The 21,294-nt window shown below is 44.9% G+C and overlaps 1 protein-coding gene across 9 annotated transcripts in view; it reads right to left on the bottom strand.

Annotated features, from left to right (window-relative positions):
- Positions 1 to 21,294, bottom strand: part of LOC116426948 (dystrophin, isoforms A/C/F/G/H) — a 650,967-nt gene that overhangs the window by 469,818 nt on the left and 159,855 nt on the right. The window lies entirely within an intron of this gene.

The raw sequence follows: 21,294 nt of genomic DNA, 5'->3' as shown, positions 1-21,294 counted from the left end.
ATGTGGAAGTGGGAATTTGATATAATTATAAGATTCTGCGCGTTAAAACAGCATTTGACTTACTTTCGGAAGGATACAAGGTGTTTCTTCAATTTCATATCAATATCGTGCCATAATATTACTGATTAAAAATATAGATTTGCTATTTAGACATTTTGTTAATATATATGAGTGCCCTGTGCTTTTAGAACAAGTCAACCATGTTAAATAAATGATACTGCTCCACGAGCAATGTTTAAGAGAATTTAAATACAATGCGTTTCACAGATAAAAGCGATCCATAGGTCGCAGGTTCTATTGCGTTTATAGACAGAGACGTGTCAAATTTCATTGACTTTGAGATCGGTCCGATTACGTCGGACGCTGAAAGCGGGAAGTACGGTATACGAGTGACAGGACGGCAAAGGGAGCGAGACGTGGCTATAGCCGCGCCGCTCAGTGCGAAACATCCAAAGCACGATCTGTCTCACTCAATTTTTCAAGTGTTCATATTCTGCCCCTTATCGTCTGCGACAATGCGACTACTCTCGCGTATATTCACACCACTTACATCGTAATTCGTCACGCGATATAGGATCGTAATGAAGACTGATTCTAATATACCAAACAGTCACAGGAACAAATATCCTCAGTACCATAATGCATTACCAAATTCCTTTAACACTGAAACTAGCAAGCAGTAAAATTGACTTTTTGAAATTTCTCTGTAGAAACTCTTAGAGTGCGTCCATTGAGACTTTGACTTGCCAGTTTACGTACTGCTAAATCAATTTCTTTAATAATTTTTCAAAGAAACGTCGGTAATCTTTTTAATAATTGCAAAAAGAAATCAGGAATGGATCATTTTAACCAATCTGGTAGCTTTAGTGCTAACATTAGAAATATCTCACGAAACCATCTTCACAGTTCCACTAACTATAAAATACAAATTCTAAAATAGATTTTCATTGTTAATTCTAATGTTAAATAACCTCGAAACGATTATCCAATCAGTTTAACACTATCTCTACCAAAGGTGTCAAAAGACACTTTTGAATTTTTAACTTAACCCTTTGCTACCGACAAAATATTCAACATTTCCCAACGAGATATAGACGACGTCTGAAACCAGTTTAACGATAATTCACAGATAAATAAGCAACAAAGCTATTTTATTCAAATATTTCACATAGCAATACAAAGTTCAATTTAAAACACAAAATATTCAACTACATAGTTTTGCTGTATCCAATCAAGTGTCAGTCACCTCTCGAGTGCAGAGTTAAAATTATTTACCAACTTTATTCCTATATTCCGAACTGACTTTGTTCAATAACAATTACACAATTAACCGTAGGGAACATCCAAAATTCAATCGAGGAAGCTAATTGAACCGAGAGAATCATTTTGAACATTTCAAACACGTCTTTCGACACTTTCGGCAGGAATAGCTTTAAAACAACGTCCCGGCGCACACGCAAATTTCATTTCAGACGAGAATTCAAGACATTTCTCGAACGCAACACGGGCGAATGAAAATTCCGCGGAGCATTATTCCACGCGTCGGCGTCCGTGCGTGTTCACGTTAGCAAACACGGCGGCTGCGAACGGTACACGCGCGAGCAGTCATAATACTTTCGCGATAGATGGCTCGCGGTGGTTCCGGCTGGTAAAAGTTTGCGTTTCGGTACGCGCAAGTTGCGAACGCTCCGGTTTTCTGTCTTCCCGTATCGCGGCGAGCGCAAGTTTCCCTCGCGCGAAATCTGAAGGCTGTGATCGCGGGAGTCGCGCTGCAGGGTCAAGCCAGGCCGACCGACGCGGCGTGCCAGCTTTTTGCCGCGTGCTCCACAATATTTCTTAGGGCTGTTTCTCTCCGCTGGGAACTGGAAGTATTTCAGACTGGTTTACGTCTCGCTGCAATTGCACCGTTTGCGGAAGCGAGCGACGGGAAACACGAGTGTTTCCTGGAATCCCGTTTTTCATTCGGGCCGACGTCGGATAAGGCGAAGCGTGCGCGTTGCGCACTTCCATTTCGGTGAATTAATCCGAAATCATGGGAACTCTTCGATAAAGAATTTGTAAAGGACACGGTCGTATCATGGTGATGGACCGTTAACTTCTTGCGAACATAGGTAGATGATAAAAGGTGTTTAGCTTCGACATTTTAGGTGAGCTTTGAATCTTTGATAATTTATACTTCACTGGAGTTTAACTCTTTGAACTCTGTAGGCGCCAATATTGAGAACAATAAGATAACTTTGGAATTAGCTTTCGGGCTTTTGTCTAGTGACACATTTGCTACTAGTAGAAACTAGTTTTCAATGTTGAATTTGAATTTCGGAAATGTAAAAGATTTCATGAATTATTCTGATTGCAGTTGTCAATTGTATAGTTCTCAAGATATCCTAAGTTTTAGGATGATTCTGGAGTTCCTGAGGCAGTTCTGTATTTTTAACCCTTTGAACTCTGTAGGCTCCAATATTGCACCGGTTATAATATTAAATATTTTAATGAATCTTAAAGAAACTACTCTGAAATTATTCGATTTTCCACACATCCGAATTTTGAACTAAGAAAGAAAATAAAACATCGCAATACGTAACGCAGTAACTTGTATCGCGACAACGAATTCCTCAATTGTCGCAAATTTTGATCATAAAACGTTTAAAACTAAATATTCAACTTCATAGTTTTGCTGTATCAAATCAAGTGTCAGTCACCTCTCGAGTGCAAAGGGTTAAGAATATTTTCCAAGTTTATTCCTATATTCTGAACTGACTTTCCGTCTTGTTCAATAACAATTACAAAATTAACCCTAAGGAATATCCAAAATTCAATCGAGGAAGAATAATAACCGAGATCATTTTGAGTGAACATTTCAAACACGTCTTTCGACACTTTCGGTAGGAATAGCTTTAAAATAACGTTCCAGGCAAAATTTCGTATCGTGTTCATTAGTAGATACCAAGGCGAAGATTCGACAGTAAAGGAGTAAAAATACAAAGAAAAGTGTGGGGTACGCGAGAGATTAAGGTGTGAATGAAAATTGTTTATGACCGAGCGATAGGGATCGAGTGACAGAAGAATGTTTAGGACCGAGTGACAGAGCTTGAGAGATCGAGGTACGAATGAAGAATGTTTTGAGAATCGAATGTTAAAGACTGTGTGAGTGCAATAGAAAGATAGAATAATTGGGAATGAAATAAGATGCGTGAAGGCAGCGAAATCGGGGGCAGTCTCAGACAAGCGTTTGAAGATTCTTTGAAACGTAGAAAACCTTCAACAGCCGAAGCTAAATTATATATTGCTTAAACAATAGCAAAAACAGAAACTACATAATCTCTTGCTGTCCGAGTAATAAAATCATTTGCCTGCGACTTAGTCTTCCAAATATGCACGTTTCATCTCGAAATGTCAACACTCATCCGCAAAGGGTTAAAATTATATTAAAACCCATAGAGTATTGCTTATTACACCTCTCCTACACAGTACCTCGAAAATCCTACCAAAGCGAACAATCTCTTCAAATCCTCCTTTCGAACATAAACAGGAATCCCGAAACAATTATCGAAAGGGATTCTTATTCTAATCCGATTCTCCGTAGTCCACCGTACAAGAAGAACCCGCAAACCCGAAGCATCCTAAAGCAAACAACCGCGTCGGCCCCGACAAAACGTTGCAAAGCCAAAAAGGAAGGAGCGGAAGCGGCAAGAAGGAGAACCCGCAGAACAGTCCAATGAAACACGTTGAACGGAGATTTACAAGACACGGGGCGGTCGGACGTGTCGTTTTAACGCGATCAAACGGATTGAAGCGGCCGTAAAACGCAACAAAAATTTCATCTAGATGCAAATAGTGGTCCCGGCGAGGCCGCGCGGGGAAAGGGCAGAAGGTGTATCCGACGTCCTCCGCGACACTGTTTACTATCTCGTTACCATGCCTGACAGTGATAAACTCACTCCACTGTGAAAGCAAGGCCACGCGAGGGGTTGGCTTTGCACGCAATCGTGGGCCGCGAGTTACGACGCCCCACCGTCCCCCACCGGCCCCGCGCGTCCCTCGCGGCCGATTCTACGCACGGACACCCGCCACCCTTCGCCGCCACGCTCCGGCCCCCTCATTCAACCCTTTGAAGCGTAGACGGCAGATAGTTTTTGTGGAACACGGCTGAGCAATGGAATGAATAGCACTGGAATAAACGGTGTTCTCAGACGTGGCTGCCGCTGCGGCGGCGGCGGCGGCGGCGGTCCCCTTCACGCCTTTCAACCGCACCATTTTTCTCCTTTCCGCGCGTCCGCCGCGAGAAACCGCTCTCCTTTGCTCTTTTCCTTCCCTTTTCTTCCCTTCTCCCGTCTATTTCTCCTTCTCCCTTCGAGTGGCCTGATAAACTATTGTTTGGAAGGACACTGAATCATGTGACGTCGGGGACCGAGGCACGAATGGAAAGATCGAAGGTAGCTTTAACACTCCAGCGAGATTCTCGCGCTTCGAAATGCTAGAGGATTCGCCGAGTTAAAGGTAATTTAATATTGGTTCTTGTAAACGGTGTTCCAGGCGTGTCGCTTGTTTTTAGGGTGTCTTACGGTGTAAAGATAGATGTTTGCGCATTTCGAGGAAATGAACGCGGAGCTGAGGTTAAAGTGGCGCGGAGTTTCGGAGGAGCTGAGGTTGTTAGTGGAGGTAATTTAACTATATTCGCGATCTTAATGTGCAGAAGAAATACGCTTTGGTGGAACACTCCTCGGATCTAGCGTGCGAGGGAGCCATTAATTATTCCAGACGTGAATAATCAAAATCCATAAACATTAAAAGGCAAGCAAGATCTTTTAGCGATACAAGCTCCTTCCGCGAGAGCGCGATACGGCGTTAATCTCGCGGAAGCGAGGTAACTCGAAGCACGAGGCCGGTGAATAATGGAATCATGCGTGTCAATTATGTAACGATTGATCAACTCGATCGTTTAATCATCGGATATTTAACAGGTCCCAGAAGTTCTGCTGCTAAACGGTGAATTTTGCATTCGAATGACCATTCCCCGCGCTTCCCCTGCCCCGTGTTTCCTTAATTATGAGGTAGACGTGGAAAATTGTGTTCATTATTTCGTCTTTCCGACGACTGTTTTCGTTCTAGCGTTATTATTTAATTGCTTCGGGATACTGCTTGGCTTTGGATTAATCTTGGCTCGAATAAACGTTCAATTCGAGTGAGATACGTGTTGAGTCTAAGCAAGGAATGTCTGAAAATCTACATTATTTGATTAACCCCTTAGTTTGCACGCTCGAGTTAATTCGAGCGCGCTAAACAGGCCAAACTGTGAAAATAACAATGTGAAAGCGAAGAAAAAAAATCGTTTTATTGATATTTATCATTTACATGGGATTGTAAGCTATAACACTTATTTATTCAAGAATAAAATATAGCCTTTTTCCATGGAACAAAAGCGCAGTATATCAAAATTGATTTTTTTGGCCGGTTCTTTTAAAAAGAACTGTTAAGGGGTTAATAAAGGATAAGATAATTTAGTTAATTATTTAAGTAAGTCAAGAGAGAGTGAGTTAGATTTTAGGACATCATATTAAGTTTAGTATTATATTTCTAAGTCTATGATGTATCTGTAATATGTATAAATTAGGTTTTGAGACATGTTTATATCACATTAGGCATGTGTTACGTTCAATACTTAGTACATTTAATACTAAGTATTGAAACATAATCATAGTAAGCCTGTGAAATGTCCATATTATAGCATTGGCTATTTCAATTTTCGAAGTGCAGAGCAGTGTGGAATATTGCAAAAGCAAAATGTTAGAATTTATTTAAAAGATATGCCCGAAGTTTCGTTTCAATTCGTTACATGCAATAAAGATATATTGAAGCTTATTCAGATTGTTCCACTTTCGTATTTACTTCTGCACTCGACAATTGTTTCGCTGAATATATTCTTTATTTTCTAATGAAATATCAATGGTAGCTTTTATAACTAACATTAATACGAATAACGTAGGAACCAAGGGATAGAATTATTATTTTAACGTTTCATGGATAATTACGTTAAACGAACTTTAACCCTTAGAGTGCTGAGGAGAGCACAGAGGCGCTTCTGCTTATCAGTACCAATTATAATTTTCTTACTATATTCTTCAAGAAATAAATCAAAGTAAATTTATTTGAATAAATGGTATTTCTTGATATGTTTTCGTAATAGCACAATATTTGCGATCTCATTAGATAAGTACTCTTATCAATTTTTTGCATACACACTCGATCACTTCCGCATTTTTGGTAAATATCCACAAAAACTGTTTAGCATCCAAACGCTCAATAACGTGCACCAAGCTTTGTGATTTTGATGTATCGAACCGACTGTGAGTCACCTCTCGAGTGCAAAGGGTTAATTAAGAAATAATAACCGATGAGACAGCATAGTTTCTGCGTAAAACTGCCGGTCAACGATGTGTTAGACGTAGCACACGTGTATACGAGCCTACGAGACGCGCGTCCATTAGGTTTCGGGATATAACAAAGTCGTGAGATGAAGTTTACGAGTTCGTTATACGTTATGACAGTCAATTTCCATCAGCCGGAAACTCGGGAGGAGAGCAAGAAGAAGGACGAATACAGACGAGCACCTCGAACGACTCACACACACTTCCCTCGCTTTTCTCCGCGTTTCGAACCTCATTCCGACGATCGGCGAAGAATGATTTCTCGAATAGAATCGAGAATACCGAGCTGCTGAATTATACATGCGATTCGCTCAAAGTCTATACCAGAACTTCCTTTGACAGTCGGCTCGATTATATGTCGTCGATCCGGATTACAAAGTTTCACGATGAAATTACTGTATCATCAGAGGGCTCGAAGACGAAAATGTCGAGAGGAGACCGTTACATTTGTATTTTAATGACTTCGATCTATCGAACGGTGAATCCCCTATTCCGCGTTTAAATAATCTATAACGAAAGGAATTCGCCATGAAAACCGTTGTCCCACCATAACGATATTCTAAAATTCGAATTTTCGCAAATAAAATGTCCACGATCTAGAAAAAACAAAATTACTCGTTGATAATTTCATTTCCCGAACATCCAGTAACGTTTCGATGAGTGCCACGAAATTCTTTTGTCACGAAATCTGCATAAATGGTCCTCGAATCGTTCATATTTTTTGAAACGTTCCGATCGAGCGTCAAAGCTGAACCGAATCGCGGAACATCAATTTACTTGAGTGACAGCGATAACACTGACAACGGAAGATCAAACGGCCATCCGATTCGGAACTCAATAACGCGAAAATATGTTCAACCGTCCAATAAGGCAGGCGTCGGGGCGGCAGTTTTAAAGCGACGCAGAGAATTCACGGCCGACGGTGCAGCGTCGGCGGGTTCGCGGTCGGCCCAATCGCGCGTACTTTCCGTGCGAATAAAACAGCCGTGGGAGACTCGCCTGGTAATTAACTAAATTGCAACTGTACCCGCGGCCGGACGATTAGACGCTGCGAGGGGCTCGTAAGTGGTAAATAAATGAACGATACGGAGGAGTGGCGCAATTTCGTCGCATGTCGCGCGATCGTTACGAGTTCTTCGCGATATAGCTCGCGATATGTCTGTCCAGGGAAATCGGCATTTCCGGAGGAAACGGGGACAAATGGGAGCACGCATCAATTAGCTGCAAATGTTTTCGAATTAGCTCGATGCAACGCCTACAGAGCTGCTCGCTGAATTTGCCCTATGATTTCTTACAGAATCAAGCTCGCTAGGGTCATTTTGTTATTAATTCATTGGAAAGCGAAGAAAAATGTCGAATTCATATGTGTGCCCATAGTTATGAAAGTGGTTTAAGTTGAAATTGAAAAAGATTATCAGTTATTTCATTAGTTTCATGATTATGGGCACATATATCTGGCTTTTCTTCGGTGTATAATTAACGATAGACAAATCGCATTTAAATTGAAACAAAATAATACAGCGACGATTAACTTTTGTAACATCTGTTTCAGAAATCTGACGAGTCTGACTCGATATTGTATGGCAAGGGGCTCGATGTGACGGATATCAACGGTACAAATGAAACGAATATTTTATAGATAGCATTGCAACACTGTTAAACGCCGATGAAATATTCAATCGCGATTTCTTCGCGAAGGGAGCGGCTTTCAAATAAAACACGGGCAATATGGATTCCAATGAATTGGCTGAAATACTTTACAATGATCGGATGTACAGATTTTATTGGATTCGCCATAGAATTTTGACGAATCACGTGCAATTTATATCGAACGTGCCATTTGCGAAATGAACGGCCGGTTATTCCCGGAAAGTGAAATCGTACAATTTCGGAGCATCGTGTAATTGCTATGATTGACTCGTGATATATCGATGAAACACACTAATCAATAGCTGTATTTAGAATCCAGGAAATCACCGGAATCTTGTATCGCGAGACATTTTAAACCTCCTAACAGGATCAATGCCAAAATCATCGGAAAAATTAAGCAACTCTCTCAAAATCTCATTACTTTGCGCTAAAAAAACTGCACTGAATACACAAACAAAAATATCCAATGAATTTACTATTCTCCCAACGTCCTACCTTTCTAAACATTCATTTTCGCCTATTCTACACAACGAACGCCACATTAGATTTTAATCTTAATATATCCATGAAAAACTACCCCCGAGTATAATCGAACAATCAAATAATCGAAAGAGTGTAAATAATAAAATAACCAAACAGAGGGGAATAATCAAATAAACAAAGAGAGAACAATATGAACGGTCCAACGTCACGGATCAAATAATAACGGTAACGATAACAACGATAGTAGAAGGTCCAGGTGAATGGCAGGGGTCCCTTGACAAATCGGCGAAGAAGACAACGGTACACAGTAGCTGGCGAGAACCTACCCTGATGAGGGCTGTAGTCCGATCGTCGACGAGCGCGGCCGTCCGGCGATCCGGAGGGACCTTCCGGCAAAGGCGAAACGACGTCGGACGAGCCTCGTCTTGATCCGACGCCGGACGAGTGTTCCGAGTCCCTGCGATGTCTGGCCGCATGGGGTGAGTCCTGGGGGGTGCCGTGACCGGAACTCATTGGTGTTCTCAGCGGAGAACCGTGGGAGGAATACGGAGAGCCCGGCGGTTGTATCTTCTCGGTGCCTTCAAGCGAACATCCCGTGTGACGGATTGACCGACAGCCGCCCGACGAATCGGGCGACGCCGACGAAAGACCGATGGTGGATCGCGCGGGGATCGAGGACCGGGATCAACGTATCGTTTCACGCGCGGACGAACTCGTGACGGCGTTCGCCAAAATGTTATTCGAGCTACGGATTGCCGATCGGGATGACCGATTTTTATTCAAGCAAAACGGCCGAATTCGACGATCACGGATGATCGAGCCCGATCGATTTCAGGTCAGCGGCCCGGCGGAGTAACCGATTTTCTGTTGCAGTGGAATTTATCATTATATGGAGTAACGTGATGTTCGAAGGGAATAGTGTAATGATTATTTCATTCGAATAAGTGGTTTCTTGTTTAAGTGAATTCGATCGTTTTGAGAAAGTGAATTTTATTCGAGTAATGATTACTAATTGGAACGGCTAATTTATTAGGATTTTCTGTTGCAGTGAAATTGATCATTCTATGGAGTAACGTGATGTTCGAAGGGAATAGTGTAAAAGATTATTTCATTCGAATAAGTGGTTTCCTATTTAAGTGAATGTGATCATTTGGGGAAATTGAATTTTATTCGAGTAATGATTACTAATTGGAACGGCTAATTTATTAGGATTTTTTGTTGCAGTGAAATTGATTATTCTACGAAGTAAAGTGATATTCGAAGAAAAGATTCTTTCATTTGATTAAGTAGTTTCTTATTCAAGTGAATTCGATCGTTTTAAGAAATTGAATTTCATTCGAGTAATGATTACTAATTGGAACGGCTAATTTATTAGGATTGTCTGTTGCAGTGTAATTGATTATTCTACTAAGTAAAATGATATTCGAAGAAAAGATTCTTTCATTCGAATATTTGGTTTCCTATTCAAGTGAATGTGACGGTTAATTTATAATTTAACGAGATAGATTAGGTGTGAACTAAATCGATGTGTAATTAAGTGACAGGTAAGAGTTCGAGTATGAATTTATGATTGGAGAAGATTCATAGAGTGCCGACGAATAAGTGGTTCATTGAAGAAGAATTTCCAGCGCATAGAAGTTTTGATTGAAACAAACGAGTGAAATTGATTATAAAACGAATGAAGCAACTTTTCTTGGCGCGAACACGTTACCGGCGCAAGGCGAGGTTTCATGGGAGTTGCGTTAGACAAATGTTTGTTGTACTCTCGGAGCATCAAAGACATTCGATACGATAACAGTTATTACCTCGCCCTGTGGACGCCGGTGTGATATAACCGGCCGCTAGGAGCTCGCTTTCATATCAACGACAAATAAAAACCTGCAATTCCATTTTGCCGCCGCGAGCGTATTTCGAGCTGACTTTTAGGATAATTGAAAACGACCGGAACTCGTGTAACGCTGAGTAAGCTTTGAGGTGATTCCTTTCAGTTCAGATTGCCCACTCACCCTACATATATATATTTTTTTTATAAATACACCGACGAAGTAGCAAGCTCTAAAAAATCTGGAGTACGATTTTTTTCTCTGGTTTAAATCGCGGGCACGGAGGAAGCCGTTATTGAGATGAAAGGCGTGGCGTTGGATTACTCGAATGATCGATTACAGCGTTAACGCTTCCGCGATAAATTACAGTTCGCTGTCTTCGAATTCTCACGTGGCAACCGACGACAGAGTATAAACAGCGTTCGTGATTTTAGTAACCGCAATCCATAATCCACAAAGAGCCATTAACCACTTGCGCTGGAAATGAATTCAGAGATTCGACAAAGTCTCGGGCGATAAATGTTGTTTTTGCCTATTTTACGCGGACGTGGACATTAATTTCGTTTTCTAATCGTTTTGTATTGAGTATTATTTCGAGATACATTTCGAAACAATCTAATATGCGCAATGCAACAAGATTATCAGTGTGTAAAAGACATCGTTGACCATTTTGAAACAGAAACGTCTCAACGTGGCACGTCTTTCCAGCGCAAGAGGTTAGTAACACTTCCCAGTCAGAACCGATGGATCTTGTAATCGAAACTATTCTCAATCTTTCATTATTCTTCTTATTGCATAGATATTATAAAATTTGAATCTATATAAACTATACATTTAATACATTCCTAATATACACTAGAAAATTTAACCATTTGCACGCGAGAGGCGACTCTCAGTCGCCGCTTGATCGAACGCAACAAAATTATTAAATAGAAAATTCAATGTGAAACGTTGAATAAGGTATTAACGCATGAAACATAGAAATAAAACAATTCTGCCCGATAGTTTATGCAAGATGTTCCTTTATACAAGTTGCAAATAATATCGTTAAATACTTCGTCAGAGAATAATGAATGTCTGTAATGAAAAGTATTGTCGAGTGCAAAGGGTTAATACATTCAAACGTATTCGAGTCACAAAGATAACAAGCTTCGTATACACGTGAGAATTTCGAGAAAGCGTGAATCATTCGAGGGAAACGTCGGTTCGAAACGCTTCCTCGGGGCACGGGTTCCGAAAGCAGATCGGTTGGCTATCTTTTAATCGCAGACACGTCGAACACGTCATATTTCGCCCATCGACGCGGTTCAATTACCCGACGCGGCGATCGCTGCGCGAATCAATGAACGCTGAATGACAGATTTCACTCGCGTCTCGTACGACAAGAGTGCTCCGGTCTATCCGGTGATCGTTTAATAAGAGAACAGTATCGCCGGCCGCTCGTATATCGTTCCGCCACGGGTGGGAAAAAAGAGGTGTACGGGGCAAATCGAATTATTTCGCACGTACTCGATTCGATCGTCGAACGCGAACGGCGCACGGTAAACATCGCGGTCGAGGCGTAGGACGATTCCTCGCGGAAAAATCCGGCGGCGCCGTCAAACGGAAATCCTCCTCGGGGCGCGCAAATAAAAAATCCGGCCGCAAACAGAAATTCCGAATGCGCGGAAATTCGGCTCGGTTTAATCACGGCGGGGATTTCATTTCGACCATGTGTTCGCCGGGTGTTTTAGTTGGATTACCGGCGCCGATAAAGACAAACATTTTGACGATCGGCGCGTTTAGCGGTAGACGTTTATGTCGACGGGAACATCCGCTGGAATTTTCGTGAATGAATCGTAACTATATCCACCGGCACTCGTCGAGGCCGATTTATATTTATTTCCACCTAGCTTCGATTCATCGTTGCTCCATTCGTTACATTTCGAAAGAAATCATTTAGAAGAACGTAATATTCAACAGAAAAGAAACTCCGTAATCGATTCACGCTCAAGTAAATCCAATTACCAAATGGTTCCTCAATTCCCCATGACGCAAGCCATCTAAACTCCTCCAGTCATCCAAGGAAACCACAAAACCTACATGACTAGCGATAACCACCAAACAATCTACCGTTACTCTTTCTCACGTATACCCGGAATTATTACGTCAGAACCCTCACTGCTACACGTAATCCTCACTCCGTACAATTACGTTTCGTCCTTCCGAACACACCGTCGACGAGGCGAGCGCTAAACACGCCGCGCTAAGCGGTGTAGAATGTCGTAAGCGCAACTCAAACAACAGCCCGTGAAACCGTCTACAGTCCGATCCCCTGCCCGGCAGGGTAGAAAGCAAACCGCGAGGGTCCTCCGAGAAGTGGAAACCATAGACGAGGTTCGATCGTGGTCCACCAACGGTCCCCGTCCGAAATCAGGGATCAGCCCCGAAGTAGCCGCGCTCCCCCGCGGTATACCTTGGTGAACGACCGACGAATGATGAGAAATTCCGGGCAGCGGCGTCTGATGCGTGGCCGGCGAGTGAACGAGACCGGCCGGACCGAGGGGGTTGACGAACCCGTGGATCGGATTCCCGTGCATCGGATTGCCGTGGATGGAACGGGACGGTACCATCCCCGGCAAAGGTATCCCTCTCGTTTGTACCTCGTGCGAGGCGGAGACGGCCGCCGCCGAGTGGCCGGGAGGAACGGGGCTGCCGCCGGTGTGCACGGAGCCTCTCCTGTGCTGCGACATAATTGGAATTCGATGACGGCGGCGAGGATCAGAGACGCACGGGCTGAACCTTCGATGGATGCTGCGCGGTAGGAGAGCCGTTAGATGGTGTCCTTAATGTCCCCGGTAGATCGACGACATCTGTGCGATCGAACTTGTCGACGGATCGTACGAGGGTGCCTGCCTTCTTCGTCAGCCTCTCGAACGGTGAACGGTAATTCCGGATAGATTGGTCCTCGCGCGGAATTATCTCCGGCGAACGGAAGATTACCGGGCTCGTGTGCTCAGGATGTTAGAAATACAGTGCCCTTCGGTTTGGAGCTCGCGGATGACGATTAATAATGCCTCCAAGGGGTGGCTCGCCGAGGAATGCACGCTGACTTCCGTGTACTGCTATTATCGCGCATCCTTCCGCGGGAATAATTAACGTCGCTCGGCCGGCCAGGTCACGGTCCCTCGTGTCACACGAATTTCACGGACCCTGCTCGCCGGAGATTTATCGCGAACGCTCGCGCTAGGTGAAGAGTATGCTGATTCTGGCTCTTGTGGAGTTTGATATGGGATCTGTGGATCCTTAGTGAAATCACGATTGATTCTTTATTGGGATTTTTTGTTGGTAAGCGAGTGACAGAGTTCCACTGTGAATCTTCAACTAGCGATGGTTGAAGCCAAGGTCTTGATACTTAGATGCTTTCAGAAGTTCGGCGCGAGGAGCATAAGAATGCAGAGAGTATTCAGGTAGCGCTGAAAGTTATGCGGTCGCACGGGGAAAATAAATTCCTCTCGCTTCCCACGCGACTCGCGTAGCTTGCTTAAGCGTCAATTATTAACGGAAGCAGCGCACGCGTTTTAGAAACGCTCGCCGCACGTGTTGGCACCTGTCTCCAGTCAGGTCTAGCCGATTCCGCGGCTCGTGACGCGGGAATCCCGACGCGGCTCGCTCGATCGTGAGCCGGCTCGGTGCTCTGTCCTCGTTATCCGGCACCGGCGTGCCCCGATCTTATCCAGCACCGGCGAACTCCCTTATCAGCCGCCCCGTTACCCTATCCGACGATCTCCGGCGTCCTCGGCTAAACAGCAGCGGGGAAAACTCTCGGTACGCGAGCGGTCACCGGCCGCGACCTTGCACTCTCGACTTGTTGATTTAAGACACTTGTTGGTGTGACCGTAATCGCAGCTATCCTTGATATGTTATGGTTACTTAGCACTGGCCGGTGGAACCTTGCGACTTGTAACGCCGATGGACACGTGGGGACGAAGATTGGGTGGCTTGAACGATGATAGGGAAAGTTCCTTGCACCCTGAGCGGACAGGATACTTGGGAGATAGTTTCAGTTAGTTTCAGTTAGTTCTATTCGTAGATATTGACAGAGGAAAATATCTTCGAGATGATATGCACAATGATTTGTAGTTTAATCGGCGAAGGTACTTTTACAGAAGACAGCAAAGTTCTCGACAGAGTACACACGATTTACTACGCATAGAACGATCCAAGTCAGCAGGGTTGATATACCCTGAACACTAATACACCAAGTTTCTCGCAGGCTGTTCGTCAAAGTTACTTAAACAAGATAGGCAAGATCTTCCCGGAGTCAACACTCTTGTAGATCCACGCACAGGAAGCGAAGTCGAAGGGGCATAAACCGTATCCTGAACCGTACACCAACGCGCAAAGTATTCCGCAACCCTATCAGCGAAGTTGTTCGAAGAAGGCAGGCAAGATGTTAACAGAGTCAGCACTTCCGACGACGAGACGCGCGTAAGGCTCGAAGCGGCCAAGGCGAAAGCCCTCGATCCGGCCGGCTTCACGCGAGAAATCCCGCACTCGCCTCGCAGAACGAATATCCCGGATCGTGTCACGTGATTAAGAACGATCGTTCACAGAATTATCCACAGGTGGAAGCGTCGACGGTTCATCCAGCGTAGCGCACTTTTACGAGCGGGGCCAGCCGGTCCACGTGTCCGCCGCCTCGGCGGGCGCAAAGACGCGAACGGAACGGTCGAAAGGGGGGAAAAAAATGCTGCGGCAACACCGGGCCAACGTTATTATTTCCGCGTCGCGCGCGGGGCGACGGGGCACCGGCCAGAGTGTCCGGGGAGAGTGTGTACTCGCGCGAGCGGCGAAAAAAAAACGTGCGCGCGCGATGAAGAAAAAAGCGTAGCCGGTCGGCCGAGGGTGCACGGTCCGCGAGAACGAGCGTGCGAGCGTAGTCAGCGAAACGAGTTTCCCCGGTGTCGGGAAACGAACGGGGCGCTAGCACGTATTTTCCGCGAGCACGTTTTTGGCGGCGGTTGCGGGAGAGCGTCGCGACGCCGGCAGCGTCGGGGTGAGTCGTCCGTGTGCGACAGGGAGCGGCCGCGCGAACACTGAAACCAACCCATGCCTCCTCCACCACCGACAACACAACCACCATCGAGGATGCCGCACCCTCTCCTCCACCAGCAGCCAGCCACCACCGGTGCCGCTACTACTACTACTTCTACTACTACTACTACTAGTACTACTACTCCTACTACTACTACTACCGACTCGCCGCGCCACCACCACTCTCCGCCGTCACCTCGCCTACCCCCGCGCGCCACTACCACTATCACCAGTCACCATCCTTACGACCACCATCAGCAGCCCGCCGCACCGCGCCAGCCCGTGGATCGTCTACCCTTCAACCACTATCCATTGCCACCACCACGAGCCTACCCTACCCGGTGTACACGCACACAGAAGTCTGTTCTGGTGTAGGTGGAGTAACCCCCATCGTCTATCCCCTCGACTGGCGGCGGTGCAGCAGGTAGATACTGACGACGCTACTACTATCTATCCTCTCTCCCAGCCACCCAACCACCCATCCTAACACGAACCTCCCTTTGCTCCTTCTTCGACACCCTCCACCTTCGAACTCTGCCATCCCTGCGATGGGGTGTGTATATATATATATATATATATACATATATATATATATATATATATATATACGTAGCGTACAGTCTACTCCCTTTCTCTTTCACCTTCCTCTTCGCCGTTCTCCTCTTCCCCTTCCGCCGGCCACCACCACCGACTCTTTCTACCACCACCACCGCTACCACCACCACCAGCAGCAGCGGCAGCGCTGCCGCCGCCGACGCCGCCGCCGCCGCCGCCGCCGCCACCCTTCTTCCTGTCCCTCTATCGTTTCTCTTCGCTCTTTCTTCCCGACACATCGAGCCGCGTGCGTGCCTGCTACGTGCACACGCCGCCGACCGGCTCGCCACGCCACGCCGTTCAGGTGGAGGCTCTCCAGGCACGGCCTGGCATATCCCACCGCCGCGTTTCTCCTTCGTGTCGCGATACACGGGCGCGTTGGGCGTGCGTAATTACTCGTCGACGTCGTTGCGCCCTCGCGACGACGGTTCTATGTTAATGAACGGCACCGGCTACGCTAGTTTCTCGCGGTGACGCGGGTCGATGGACTTTGCGAACGCCGGTACCGAGCTCGCGCGAGCGGTTCCCTGCGACAGGGATACGCGCTTCGTGTCGGCTCGTTCCCGGATCCAGACACGTTGTTCGGAGTCCTCGCTGAGGGATGAAATTCGGGAGGTATTGATGGGAAGACACCCGATGAGCACGCTGACGGAGAGCTTCGGCGCCCGCTCGTAACGTAAATAACGTTCCCAGTGGGGAGTTTTGTGCAGTTCGAGGTTATTGAGGGCTTTGAGGAACGGCAACGTTCTGACGTGCGATTCGACGCTTTGGGGACGCCTTTAGGAGAGGATACGTCGAGCTCAAGATGTTGAGACACTGAATGCGTTTTACGTTTCAATTTCGTTTCATTCTCTCGGGTTCATTGGCACTTCGCCACGTATTTTTACGGAATTCACGGGGAAAACGAATCACCGATAATTCGACAGTTTTGTAGTTCTAATTTTGTAGAATCACTTCTTGAAACGAAGGCTCGACGTTCCTCGAATTTGAAGAATTCTAGCCTCATCGGATCCTGGCGCAGATCGGGCAGTTCCGAAGAAGTTATTCCGGCGGATCGATAGGAAGGAAGAAATGCTCTCGGTGTCTGATTTTCTCGAACGCCATAATGGCCGTTAATTGTAGCCAGCCTCGTTCCCCGTTGTCTCCGGAAATCGCGTTGCCACGGGAATATCGTTCGCCAGTTATCGTTCGAACGTCAATCGCGTCGGACCGATGCGCCGTTTTGTTGCCCGGTATTGGTGCACCGTTGATAAATTGAGTTTGAGGAAAATGGAAATTCGTTTTCTGGATTGAAAACCGGTCGGAGAGGGAGACAGTAATGGATTGTACATTTTTTTATGGCGATCGCACGAGAAATCCAATATAATGGTTGGCAAAGCATCTACGTTTCAGTCGCTACAAAACAATCTAGCATCCGAACGCGATTTTACGAGCGCGGAAAGAGGGTGAAAGAAATATCTGCAATTTCACAGAGATTTACTCGGGACTAACAAACGTGAATTGTCGCATGTTCGATGAACTCGTAGCATTACTACACCTGATTCGAGTTTTACAATACAGAACGAGTACACACGCTTAATTCGCTGTTTATTTGAAACAGAAGCTATCCAATACACGATACAAGCTATCAGTAACCCCTAAATCATCTCTAAAGAATTAAACTCGAAAAATAAGTTACATTCCTCACCAAAAACCAACTTTATATTAGACTAAAAAAGGTGAAACCGTTATTAACACTAGATTTACGGACGTTTGTCCTACACTTTATTCTATTGTTCCTAGAAAATTACGTGTTCATCCACATAAGTCAGGAAAATTGTAACATCAAAACCAAAGTATTGCGTATTCGCATAATTGCGCGAATCAAAATCGACTTAAACTGTTACTAAATAATGTTTAAATTCAATATCCGTCAAATTGACGGGTTCCGCGAATTTAGTGTTAAACATTCGGTACCATTTATCGATATATCACAAAGGGCGCGAGAGAAAAACGGCGAACAAATTGATCGAAAAATCAATCAAAATCACAGTGTCGAGTGTCCGAGGATCTAATGCCGCCGAACGCGAGCCGTAATTAACGAGCGGAAAGTTGAATTCCGTTGTCGTCCGAGCCGCGCGATTAATCGCTGTAACGAGCTCCGATATTAAATTCCTAGGAGATGCAAGTGCCAAGAACACTGTAACAGCGCGGGTAAAAAGTAAAAGCGTACAGTGGCCGACAAGAGGAATGAAAAGAAGGGAAAAAGGTAACGGAGGCGCGCGGTTATTGATTGACAAAGCGGCCGCCGGTCGAGGCGATCGAAGAACCGTCATCCCGCGGTCGTGAAATCTGATTTCCGCGGCGTGGGCGGGGACCATCGATCCTCGATCCCACAGTCTTCGCCGGGGACGTGCAGATCGAGGCGGAGAAGAAACGACGCCGGCATTCGTTTCGGTAATGCCTTTCCGCGGAACGTCGGCGGAATATTTCGTCGGGACGCGAACTGAAGGGAACCGAGCCGAGCCAAATCCCCGAAGTCGTTTATTAGCCGGGGAAAGGGCCACGTGTGATGGCTACGAACGACTCGATAAGTGTTGGCCAAGTTCAACCTCGCGCGATCCGATTGTTCGTATTTACGGAGCGGAAAGAGCGCAATCAACGCTGAGAGCTGGAAATGTGTCTGATACCGACTTATCTCTGCGCTACTATTATAACATACTAACTGTAAAATTTTATCTGTCGAAATTCTTATTTTAATAATTCTTTTAATAAAACAGAAATTGAAGAGTCAAGACTTTTCATAGTGTCTCGTCTCTGCGCTACTATTATAACATACTAACTGTAAAATTGTAACTGTCGAAATTCTTATTTTAATAATTCCTTTAATAAAACAGAAATTGAAGAGTCAAGACTTTTCATAGTGTCTCGTCTCTGCGGTACTATTATAACATACTAAATGTAAAATAGTAATTATTGAAATTCTTATTTTAATAACTCTTTTAATAAAACAGAAATTGAAGAGTCAAGATTTTTCATAGTGTCTCGTCTCTGCGCTACTATTATAACATACTAAATGTAAAATTGTAACTATCGAAATTCTTATTTTAATAATTCTTTTAATAAAACAGAAATTGAAGAGTCAAGATTTTTCATAGTGTCTCATCTCTGCGCTACTATTATAACATACTAAATGTAAAATAGTAATTATTGAAATTCTTATTTTAATAATTCCTTTAATGAAACAAAAATGGAAGAGTCAAGACTTTTCACAGCGACATAGTCCCTTTCTTGCACCTCACGGATTACAAGCAAATTCGATTCAATACACCGCCGTGAAGATTAATTTTAAAATCTATACAGAGAATTCCGTCAGTCGGATTTCAAATGATCCCGAATTGAACTTCCCTTGACACATAAATCACGGGAATCGTGTGACGCGTATTTTTAAATGAAAGGAGCAGAAAGAAAGTATAGCCGACGGAACGGCTGTAACTTTCCTCCATTCAATTGTTGCGTCCGGGGACTACCGGTTCCGGTGTGTTCAGGTGGTCACATCGGGAAGAGCTGAAACGGAACGGAATAAATGGAACGGTTCGATCGAGCCCCGGTTTTCCCTCTGTCTAAGGCAGCGGAATCGCCCACTTACATGAAATATACGGCGGGGCAATATTTTAAGATCTCCGGGCGTAATAATACTATCGTAGTTCGTAGGGCGTTACAGCTGGTACGGCGGGCAAACCATAAAAATTCAACGAACGAGATCGTTCCCCGACGGTGTGGAACGTTATATGGAAGAAGTTAAGCACTGCGCCTATACGTAATCTACCCTTATCTTCGCTAGCAGATTCGAGAACACACTTATTCCGCAAAATGGCTTTCCTGTAAATCGTTCGCCGGTGAGGGAATCGTACCGCGCCGCCCGCCCGCCCGCCGACCCTCGGATAATCTTGTCCAACCGCTACAGCCTGCGATACTAATTCACCGGCCCGCGAGACGCATAAATACTCGGGCTTTTACTTTTCGGGGCTGCTCGTTTCGACAGATCTCCGTTACCACTGAGAAACACCTCGCCGCTGTAACTAAAACTTGTTCCAATACGGATGAAACGCTTAGTTCCGGCTGAAATATTATTCCGCGGCGATGGGTGATTCATCATTTACGCCGTTCGCTTCGAATACTTCTCCAATTTCCTTCAGTTTTTCCAAATTCCAATCGGGACGGAATACGTGCTTTCGAATGGGATACTTTTCACGATGGCTAACTCGCAGCTTATTTACTTCGTTTGGAATACTATGTCTTTTGTTCAATTTCGAGCAAGATGTGTAAGGAGTATACATCGATGTACAAATTATTCGAACTCGAGCGTTCAGAAGGTTACGAATTGCGCGATCAGAGACTGTAGAACAACGGTAAACGTCGTCGGATGGTCCGTCGATGGCCGGCGCAGGAACTCACGAGCGCAGCATATTTTCGCGAATCAGATAGGAATTTGATAAGGAAGAGGATTCTAGGAGGAGGCGCCTCTGACGGAAATGCCGACGCGCATACCGGTGGCTCATTTGTCCAAGAGAAAATCGTTAGCATTATTGGAATTTCAAACGAGTTTTGGGAGGAGCGCTCCCGTTCGATCTCCTCGCCGCTCGTGAAACTCATAACCGGGACATTCTCATTCTTTAACCACCCCCCGCGGGAGTCATTCTTAACCCTACGTGTAAAGAAAGTTTAATAACTTTCTCCTTTAAAATTCTACGCCACCTTTACACGAATGCGCGACCGGAGCGCCGTAGTTTTCTGCCCAAGTGGCCTCATTAGTATGCGATTCTTTTTTAAATACAGTATAAACTACTCTCCCCGCTGAGGGAGCGGACAGGCGCGACGGAATAATTGTTCCGCGTGCCACGCTTCGAACGAGGCATTAACGTAGCTCGTCATTTTCTAAATACGCGACCATTCGCGGTAGCCGCGGTATTAAATTAATGAAAACAACGGAAGATATGGTAGATTATTTCCTCGTAATTGTAGATTTATCGTTGTACTATAACTATAGCTTCACTCCGATGAAAATAGAACCAAATACATCTTGAATATTAACTTTCAACGGACCGCAAGTATTTCGAGTTGACTTAGGTAACAAGCGGAAACAAGGAGTGACCTAGCACAATACTTTTTTCAAGTCTTTTTTAGAATAGACAAATCATCCACGATACTTGACGATGAAAAAAGAGAAAATACATAAAATATGAAAAATTACAAAAAATTAC

The sequence above is a fragment of the Nomia melanderi genome, chromosome 2, assembly GCF_051020985.1.
Source record: "Nomia melanderi isolate GNS246 chromosome 2, iyNomMela1, whole genome shotgun sequence".
NCBI classification, from domain to species: domain Eukaryota; kingdom Metazoa; phylum Arthropoda; class Insecta; order Hymenoptera; family Halictidae; genus Nomia; species Nomia melanderi.
The sequence above is the reverse complement of the archived record's forward strand: the minus strand, read 5'-3'. Positions and strand labels throughout refer to the sequence as shown.